Source organism: Passer domesticus, chromosome 1 (assembly GCF_036417665.1).
Source record: "Passer domesticus isolate bPasDom1 chromosome 1, bPasDom1.hap1, whole genome shotgun sequence".
Lineage (NCBI taxonomy): Eukaryota > Metazoa > Chordata > Aves > Passeriformes > Passeridae > Passer > Passer domesticus.
The window spans coordinates 20,347,916-20,358,823 of record NC_087474.1 but is presented as its reverse complement, the minus strand read 5'-3'; the positions used below and the strand labels follow the sequence as shown (position 1 = coordinate 20,358,823).

Here is a 10,908-nt window from a genome sequence, read left to right as displayed (position 1 = left end):
GGACAACATTTAGCATAAAAGCTAATACTCTTCTACCTTCAAACCTGTGAGATCATATGGGAAACTACCAAAATTTCCACCTTTTCTCCTACAGGTGCTATGTAATAGCACAGTTTTCAGTGGGGCCCACATTTTTCTCACCTTATAAGAAGATTTTAATAGCATTCTTATCACTCTCCCATTCGCAAGAATCTTTTTAAGAATGCTAAAAATTAGTCTCTTAGAAAGTCAAGTCTATAGGAGAAAACCTGAATGGAAAATGCAAAAAGGGGTTGTTCATTACTGCAAAAGCCTTTTCTGAGAAATAGCTCTAAGTCGAAATGGGAAAGGCTCAGGCAATTGGTAGAGGAGTGAGTTTGCATGTACTAAGTCCTTTAAAAGATACAGCTAGATGTGGTGCCAAAGAAATGTCTATTATTTTCTACTAGGCATGGAAAAATTGATGATGAAGAATGAAAAAGAGAATGACACAGAAAGAACGTGCCAGTGGCAACCTGGGGCCCCAGCAGAATACTGCTATTGTAGTCAGGGATTCAGAAGCACACAGCAGCATAACAACATTAACTCAGATGTTTCTGTCAAATTTCCTCTCTTCTGTTTTTTGACACCATCATTGCCTTTTTACTCCCATATGGATGAAAAAAATCCATCAAAATGTGAGAGCAACAGTTGAATTGAAAACATTTCGACACTTGAGTGATATGTGGCTTATGATAAGACCCAACTGAAAAGGTAGTTCTCATATATAACATAACATTGGGCTTTTATGAACATAAATCTATGGACACACAATGCAAAATTCATTGCAAAATTGACATAACATGAACGAGCTTCTTTTAATTGAATGCTATTTCCTTTTCCCTGTTGTTTCTCTACTACAGCCCACGGCTGCTCTGAGAATCTGTACTGCTAACATGAGCTGCAGGGTACATGACACTGCTGTACCATTGTGCATTTTTCCAGCACTAACAAAAGAACTAGAATAAGAGTCTGAAAATAATTTTTTTCCATTATAAACTTGGAAAATTAGAAGCTTGATTATTTCTTCACTCATTGAACTCCATTGCAAAAACAGGGCTGGATCCAGTGTGCTTTGGATAGAGGGGCACTGGCATGTGCATTGGCAGCACATCATCGTAGAGAGTGTTTGCTGCACCAGAACAGCCTGAGCTGAACAGTAAAAGTTACACTAGGAAAAGGATTTAAGGAAAGGGAAGTCTTTTATAGAAATCAGGGAAATTACAATCAGCAATCTGGATCCAACTCATAAAGGAGCTATCTTTTCTGTAAAACCTCCTGTAATTAAAATTGCCTAAGTACAAAAGGGAAAAACAATGTCTTACTACATTCTTAGTGAAAGCCAGGGTATTGTAGTTTCATTACCTGAAAAAAAGTAGGCTGAAATTTTTGAAAGTCTCTGATGATAAATATAACAGTCAGCTTGAAGGGAGCCAAGACCAGACTTTCTCGCTGAAAATAAAGTTAAACAAAGTAATACTCATTTCATTAAGTGTGGCCTGGAATGTTTTCTGTTTTAATCTCCTGAGTCACATAAAAATACACTGCAAGTTAAAAATCAGAATAATTAAAGTAATGGCTATATTTATAAATGCTGCTACTTTTTTTGCCAGGTCATTTGGAGTGTTCTGCAGCAAAATAAACAGATATTGAAAATATTAACACACTAATATGAAAATAGACTCTTAACATTTAAACAAAGACCATTTGAGAAAAACACAAAAAATAAAATAAAGAATTAAGAGGAGGGGGAAAGTGGATAGAGGCAAAAAGTATAAATCATGGATGAAATGTGACATAACTGAACCCTTCTGCTGCAGAATGTGAGGACAGCCAGAAATGCCCCTTAAGATGCTGTCTTCTGATACTGTGTAAGAGAGGGGTAAAGCCTGGTCACAAATACAGACATCCTCCAATGCTAAAACTCATACGAAGCACCAGGGACATGTCCTAGGGGTGTTCCCACTCTGCCACTGCAAAAAAAAAGAAGGAAATGAGAAAGGATGAATATTTTCTCCCTTGAAATGTAATAACTAGCACACTGCTCTGCAGGAGTGTGTTGTTCCAGAGCTCATGGGGAAGCAAATTTCACAGGACAAGCCAGTCCCATCCATGCCCTATCTCCAAAGGAAAGAGACACTTCAAGAAGGGTGTCTCTGCCCGGAGGGGACTGTCTGTGCCTTAGCCCTCTCTGACCCTTTCCCTGCCTTAACCAGTAAGCTTCAAAGCTGGAACAGGGATAGTCTGATCCAGAAAATGTCTGTTAAGAATTCAGGACTACAAGGGATTTGGAGCAGGTGGCAACAGATCATAGTACCCTTGGCACATAGGAAATCTCCACAACTCCTAAGGCTGCTGAGGCCCCTAAGACCAGGTGGGCTACCAACCTGTTTAGCATTGTAAACAACTAGAGAAAACCTCCTCTGATGGAGAGCTCCCAGCATCACAGGTCTGTCACCAGCATGACAGTGCACAGGATTGACCACTGAACCACTCCACAAACCTCTTGACATTTCCAGTTTCAGATGTTGGACTTAAGAACTGAAAAAAATACCCCAAATCCAAACAAAACATGTACTTTCTCCACTTACAAAAGTCTTTGCTTTTTCCTCCTTAACTTTAAGGCTTCAAAAATAACCACAAAAATTTCCTGTCCAAGAATAAATAAGCCCTAAGCAATTTCATGAACACCCTCAGCATCACTCATTCACCTTTCTTTAAAAGAGAAACAACCCTTATATGTCTCTTAAGTAGTTCTGTGAGGCCTGAGGCTCCCACCTCACAAAATACTTAAGGAATAGCCTAACTTTAAGCACTTAAACTAAGGCAGGGCCCACAGCAGTAACACAAAAATGAGAGTGCAGAGTGTAATGTAACACTTTGTGTAACAGATAAAAACAATGTATTGTTTTGGTACAAATTCTGGCAAAGAATAAATTTTCCTTTTAAAAGGAAAGACCAATATTTTGAAATGAAATTAAATCCAAATCTGAGTTTGGTTCTGTGTTCTGATACACACACAAAACTCTAATGAAGTGAATAAATGTCATTAATGTGAGTGTAACACTGATATTAAAGACTGTGTGGAGATATTTAACTGCCTCAGAAGAGAAACTGAGGAAATGCTTTCTAGTTTTGCTGCTCAGTGTGAGCACTGACTAACTATAAAGTTGTTCTCATCACTGGTAACACCTAAGAACAATAGAGTGTTGAAAAGCATATCTGAGTTATGGATAGAAAAACTTGATCAGTGGTATTTTTATAGAAGTCATTCAAATTTTCATGAGGAGGAATGCTGGGTACCGGGTGTACTGTGACCTGTATGGAGTGCAGACTTTCTGCCTTCAGAAATTTAACTCTTCATAAAGAGTTAGTAACACTTTTCATTGGCAAGTACCTGAACAAAACCTTGGGTAGCCTGGACATGCTCAGAATAGCATGCAGTGTCAGAGACATCACTGTCTTGTAAAGTCTTGCTAGTCTGGGCACACAAATGAGGTTTCCTTCCATTTATACAACGCCTAAAAGATACACTACCAAAATTTAACACAGTAAATTATCAATAAGGAGAATTCTGGGAATATGCAGAGCTCCATATTCTTGACTGCCTTCATGACAGTCCTGCTTTCTAAGTCTTAATCCATCTTCCTGCCTTAGGAACATCTATTTCATCTCTTTACCCTAGAACAACAGTGGTGACCACATCTGAAGTGGTTGAAGTGAATTGTCACACAATCTTCCTGTGCTTTAGCCATGCTTTGGTCCTGGGGGAATACAGTATGGGGCTGCACATCCTCCTCTCAGCTACACGCCTCCTTCTTCTGACCCTGGCTCATGCTGTACCAGAAAAAACACTCTCAGCTGTAGAGTTCCCAGTCTGGAGAGGTACCCGATCTTGAGGTTTTTAATTTTAAATAGTCTGTGCTGAAGAATAGTTAGGGAAGAACTGATAGGTGACTCCAAGATACTGGCCTTTTTATGGTTTGGCACAGGAAGGTGGACTGGAGACCCTGCACACAGAGATTCTAAATCATGGGGCCAAATTTATTCTCAGTGTGGCTGTATTGGCCACACTGTAACTTTGGAAGTTACATCTGGGATGAATTTGGCCCTTAGTTTGAGAAAATGGAAACCTTATGAAAATCTATTGCTGAGTTAATGACATTGCTGAGCAGTAAGCAATTTTCCAGTAGGTTCCAATACACATGATAATGAATTGTTTTCCTTCTTTATTGGCAGCTAGCCCTGTTTAATCAGATTGCTGGAACATGGGAAGTGTCCAGAAATCCTATTTGCTAATCCTATTTGCTGTTTGCTCCTTGAACACAGTATCTTTTAGGGCTGACTGTATGTGCACCTGAGATGCACCAGCACAGCAGCTGCTCCTGGCAGGTCTGCTTTGCCCAGCAGCATCCAGACACAACCTCTGCTGTTTCCAATGGGCTGGGGTTGGTGGAGAAAGCAAAACTGATGTCCTGCCAGAATGGTGGAATGGGACAGCTCCCCAATGCACTAATTATTAACTCGAATGAGATACAGCTGGAGAGATGAGTGAGATACATCTCAGGAGAGATGGGGAAAAGTCTGTAAGAATAGAGTCCCACTGAAACATGGCCTCTGCCTGAGATAGTAAAGCTTGGATGAAAACCTCACCTCAGCAAGCAGAATAGGTGAAGAAATACCTGTTCCCAGTGCAGCTGTTTCACCCTGCACTCTTGAGAGCAATACCAAATGACAACTGGCTTTGCAGAAGGCCTGCATGGGGCACAGGAGTGTTCACTTTTAATTTATCTCCGTGTCCCAAATTCTCAGTTCTGATTGGAAGGGGTTGTGTTGCCATCTCAGCAGATTTTGCCACTGAAATAAGTTTTGCTCTCTCTGCAAGATACTAGGATTCATTCTGTTGTTGTAAAAATACTGGAGAAGAATTAAATACTTATTTTAAAAATAAGTTAATATAATGCTCCCAAATGTTCACAAAATTGGAATTTAAAAAACATCCATAGAAGAAAGGTCTTCTAACAGCCTTTGGTTTTCAACATCTTTCCTACCACTGAAAACAGTGGTGTCTAGCATTTAAATTTTCCTGCAGCTTCACAGAAACTTCAGCTGGAACATCAAAACCCCATAGCATGTGCTGTTGCTTCACACTAACCATGATCTCATTATTATGATACAAATGAATCTATCTTTCACAGCAGTCATTACACCTATAAAGAACTCAATGGCTGTAGTAGCTCTAAAGACCTCAAACAACTAAATGAATTATAAACCATTCTAGCTTTCTTTAATCAGAGTGAACCTTTCCAGGTGTTCTTTAGCCAAAGCACTTAAGCAGAGTCCAGGTTTATAAACAAACAATGTTCCATTTGCTAGTTTATAGTTTCCTGTCCTTTGCCTTCTTTAAAACATGAGATTCATATCTGCTACTTCTTAATCTCCAGGAATCTCTTCCTGACTCTTGTGATCTAGAAAATGCTAGTGAAAGGATTGCAGATGTGCCTTTCCTAAAAACTTACACTATCTGGACTTCAGACTCTGTTTGATTTTAGTGCATCTAGAGTTTTTATAGCTGATACTGCTGTTAACTCTGACACGTGGGAGACTCTCACCCTCCCTTTTCTTTCTGCAGACAGCTACAAATGAGCTGCTCAACAAATGTTCTGTTTGCTATCATCCAATATCTATTCCTCACTATCATTTTTCATTGACCCTATGATTATCCTTTGTCTGATGTGTGTGTATATATATAAGATCATATAACATTTATCACACTAACCACATACAAATTCCAGAACTGGACAGTTGTAAGACATTATTTTATGTGGAACCAAAGTCACTTATCTGAATGATTTGCAGATGTGATCTCAGAGCTGCCTCCAAGTGCAGAGGGAGGAATGTTTACGGTGACCAAGAGCCTCCCACTCATGCTGGAGTGGGACCACTGTTTGCAGTGTCTGAGTCAGCCTCAGGCCCAGCTCCTAAGCAGTAAGATAATCAAATTGTGCAAAGTGGGCAAAAACCCCTTTTGATGGCATAAACAGGAACACTTATTTTCAATTCCTTCAGGAAAACCAAATGAATTGATGTTTGTGCTTGGATGACTATACTCAGAAGTACATGGTGGATTTAAAATGGTTGCACTGATGTTCTCCACATGATTTCTAGGGCATGTTGGAAGAGCTGACAGTGCCCAATAGTCAGTAGCAATGGAGTTTTTGTTTATTTGCTTTTGAAATTATCTGTTATATTTATTTTCTTTAGTAGTTTCCCAGAATTCTTCAGTCTGTGTTTCTACACAAAATGTAGTGTGTTTTGTATTTACTAGCACCTTTTCTTGTTTATTTTCAACCTTTTGCTTGTTCCATAACTGTAACAACCTGTGATGTACAATGAGGATTAAGAATGCAAAAAGTGATTAGTAAGCCTAGTGCCACTTAAAGTATTACTTATATTGTTTAACGATTTACTCCCTAAAATTGTGTCTATTTTTAAAAGCTATGTTGAGGTATAGCAGATATATTTAGTATGCATTCTAGGAACTAATTTAAAAACCATGACCAACAAGACAAAAAATTCTACTCACTGTGACATCCTTCTTTGTAGCAGCCAGCCCAAAAACATCCCCTGTACCAGAAAAACCCCAAATATTAGTTTCCAGGTAGGACTAAATACCAAAAGCCAACCTAATTTATTTAAATAAATGCAATGAATGTATTTATTACTGTACCGTCAGCAATGGATGTTTATTTGTGCAGTAATAAAGTAGTGATTGGCAGTAAGAAATGGACCAATTGATGTGCATGTGCAGCACACAGCAGACACTAAGTAAATCACAGGGGAAATGTGATTCTCCTGAAAAGACTGACATTTACTAAGAGGATTTAGCCTTTAAATGTTGAGTAGGTGTACGGTGGGATGTCCTCACATCTTTTCATTTTCCCCATTTTGTTCTGCATGGTTCCCTTGGAGCTCCCCTGTACTGAGTTTGGATAATAATTGGAGTTACCATCTGATAAGCAATGTGGTTTATAGAGCAAGAGAAAGTTTATTTCATAGAGATTAAAACATAGTAAAGTCAACAGATTTTAAAAGAAGTTATCCTGCAGTCTCATTATTTGATTTTCTGCAATACATCACATTTTGTATTCCCATAGTAAGCCATGTCTTTTTCATAGCAAAAGAGAGGCAAAACTGCTCACAGCCGATCAGATAAATGTATTTTCCACCAGCAATACACACGGGAGGCTTCGCTTAAAGGTGCCTGTTTCTCCCTGACAAGAGTCATGCTGTTTTCCACCTCTCAGCATAAACCTCTCGGTTTAGCCATAACGACAAATACAAACTGTGCTTTACAGCTAATATTTAAGTACGAATATTTGACGTGTACTCCCTAGTCCGCGTTGGTTGCGGTACAGGGTCGGCACACTCTTATTTTCATTATTTGAAGTTCCCCGGGCCCTCAGCCCCAGGGGGATCAGGGCGGGCGCCGGGCCCTGGGCGCGGCCGCTCCCCTCACGCGCGAGCCGCCGGGGGGCGCTGTGCCACAGGCCACGGCCCGGCCCGAGCGCTGAGGGCGGGCAGCGGCCGGGGCCCGGGTTGAGCTTCGGCCGGGGCTGGGGCTGGGCTTCGGCCGGGGCTGGGGCTGGGGCTGAGCTTCGGCCGGGGCTGGGGCTGGGCTTCGGCCGGGGCTGGGGCTGGGGCTGGGACTGGGCTTCGGGCCGGAGCCGGGGCAGGTGCCCGAGGGCGGCGCGCCGCCCTCCAGTCCCTTTCCGCTCAGCGGACCCGCCTGTGTGCCCGCGGAGCTCTCCCGGTGCGGTGCAAGGTCTCGCCTCCCCGAGGGGGCACCTCTGCCCTGCCACTCCCGGGGTGGGCACAGCCCGAGCCCGGTGGCAAAATTCTGCAAACAGAGCCCTGCAGAGAAGCAAGGACAGCTCTTGGCCTCAGGGCAGGCACCTGTTTTGTTAGTTATGGTTTAAAGATAAAATCAGATCTTTGGTGTCACTGGGTCCGTTAAAAATTGTTTTATAACTTATTGTAGAATATTCATAAAATCATAAAACTGCCAAGGCTGGGAGAGACGTTTAAGATCATCAAGTCCAAGTGTCAACTTGGCACTACCACTGGAACCCCTAAGAAACTAAACCACAGTGCCAAATGCCAGATCCAGCCACACCTTAAACACTTCCAGGCGTGGTGATTCCACTCCCTTACTAGAAGGGGGGGGTCAACAGTTAAGGCATTTAAATGGACCTTAAAGATCTTCCAGTCCCAATCTCCCTGCTGTGGGCAGGGACACCTCTCACCAGACCAGGTTGCTCAAGGCCTTATCCAGCCTGGTTTAGACACCTGCGAGGGATGAGACCACTCACAACCTCCCTAGGAAACCTGTTCCAGTATCTCACCACCCTCACAGTAAAGAATATCTAAAAGCATATCCTGATATCTAACCTAAATTTTTCTTCTTTCAGTTTTCTACCCATTGCTCCTTGTCCTACACAGTTTCTGATGCAAAGTCCCTCTCCAGCTTCCCTGCAGGGCCCCTTCATATACTGGAAGGTTGCTGTGAGGTCTCTGCTCAACCTCTTCTCCAGACTGAACAGCTCCAGCTTTCTCAGCCTGTCTTCTTTTCAACTTCATGGTCTTCATCTGGACTTGTTTCCAGCTCATTTCATGTCCTTACATTGGGGACACACTTCTCTGGCCTTTTTTTCTGTCTTCATTTTTATATCTCGCTCCAACATTTTTTTCATTTTTTTATTTCTATTCTCAAAACAAACAGAAAAAGTGCTTTCTTCTGGTTTGTTTGCAGCCTCAGGATACCATTCCAAATATTTTCATTTTATTTTTTGTTTTTAAATCTGCATATTTATCTGTGTCTTATTCAGAGTGAAAACAAATACTTGAATATTATGTCAGTTCCTCTCAATTCCTCTGCTTGACTGTGATTACACAGCACTATCCGAAACACCCTTGAGACAGTGAAGTGGTTCAGAAGTGCTGTTTACAGCCCCTGACAGAGGCCCTGTTCCTCTTCCAACTCTGTCTCCAAAGCTGATTAAAGCAAGCACAGTATAAAATGAAAGTTGGGGTCATTTGTGCTGTCATCCTGGTTAAACTACACTTGGACAAAATTAGAGAATTCTGACTTTCTGGAGATTATATTCACCTTTGAGAGTCAGTTGAGAGACCCAGCAGTCCTGGGCAGCTGGCTACAGCTGCCAGCCTGATTTGTGGCCAAAGATGATGTATTCTATTTTAAACATAGTATTGAAATTAAAGAATTAGTATTTTTCCGCACCCCCCCCCCCCTCGAGACTTCATAAAATATTATAAACAGGTAGAAATTAAACCACATATTCCTTGGTATTTTTGATCTTTAGGCAGTTCTACAGTCTTTACTTTCAGCTGTGCCAAGAAAACACTGACTGGCACATTCTGCCTAAAGCTGTCCCCACCTTAGTGGAAAACAGTGTCACCTGAAGGGGAGAACTGCAAACTTTCTGTAACTGAGATTAATTTTGAGTGAAAAAAAAAAAGTTGTTAATTTTATCTACTTTATATTATACTTTCAAGTGATGACATACTAAATCAGTGAAAACATTTAGAAATATCAAGATCTGGTGGTTCAATTCTGATTTTTTTTCTCTCTTTCACAACAGCCATAGTATCAAATGGAATCCTAAGAGTCCTTCCTTGAAAAAAATCGGAATGTTACAATTTTACATTGTAACACCAAATTATATTTGCTCTCTTTTTGTGGGAACGCTGTACAGGTGGCTGGAGAGCAAGGAGGACTAAACCTTTAGAGGCAATTTGAGAGCAGATGAGTCAAAAGAATTGCCTAGAAGAGACACAATTTTTATTTTAAAATATTATGTCCTTTGTTTTTCTAAGTTAATATTGGGCATGTGATTAACCCAGCAACGCCTGAGGCTTATTTATTTGATGACCTCGCAAAGATGTTGTATCCATTTCCCGTGTATGGATGGAATCAGGGGACCTTACAGTGACCAGTAAGGGACTGTGACACAGACCAATGCTGAGAGGCAGTCTACGTTAGGTTTGTCACAGCGCCACGCCACTGCGATGACACAGCTTCCACACAGGAGCTGGCTCCTCTCCTGCCAGCTCAGAGCTCAGGCAGAATGAACGTGGGTCCGCCTGCACCCATCTGCTCAAAGTCTCTCAGATTGGCCTGAAGGTAACAAGACATTATCATGCAGAGCATACAGACTGCTCTATGAGTCCTGGTTCACATTTGTGCAAACGTTACTGATTTCCATATATTTCTGATTCATCTTTAAAACAACAAATCTTCAGAGTTAACTAGCTGGAGCTCTGCTCCTAAAACACTGTCCTTCTGCTGATTTTCTAGAGTTCATGTCCAGTTTCCTTCTCCTGTAAAGTGTGCAGAACTGATACTTCTTGACTTGAAGAGGCTATTTAGGAACTGAGTAACAATTCTACGATGACATGATGCCATTTATGTCTTTCCTGCTGGGTGCTTGGCAGTGAGCAGATGGGTTATGCCATCTTGTGCAATGCACAACTGCGTATTAATATACACAGAAACAATCTGAGCTGGAATTCCAGTTCCCCACACTCCCATCTGAGAATCATAAATGAATCTCAGCAGAACAGGGTTTTGCCCTCCTGACTATACCAATAACCATCCCACATCCTCCATTATTCTTTCAATAGTGTGTTTATGGGATAAGTTTTTCCACTAAAAATCACTGCAGGAACATTCTCTGTTCATCAAAACATGAAGCCAAGTGGCTGCTGCTTCTTGAAAAGCGTGAAGCATTGTTGTGAATATTGCTCTAGTATTTACAGGGGAAGGGAAAAAATAGCAGCCTTTTGGAGAGGTTTAACTCAAATCCCTGT

At 41.3% G+C, this 10,908-nt stretch overlaps 1 long non-coding RNA gene across 2 annotated transcripts; it reads right to left on the bottom strand.

Annotated features, from left to right (window-relative positions):
• Positions 1-1,503: 1,503 nt before the first annotated feature.
• LOC135287217 (uncharacterized) lies at positions 1,504-7,508 on the bottom strand. 2 transcript variants are annotated; one of them, XR_010351039.1, is made up of 3 exons: positions 6,749-7,508; positions 6,605-6,645; positions 1,504-1,991 (listed from the first exon to the last, which is right to left on the bottom strand). It is a non-coding gene; the product is annotated as an uncharacterized LOC135287217 (long non-coding RNA). The 2 variants fall into 2 exon arrangements; XR_010351038.1 differs by having other exon boundaries at positions 7,221-7,508.
• Between the last annotated feature and the right edge of the window lie 3,400 nt (positions 7,509-10,908).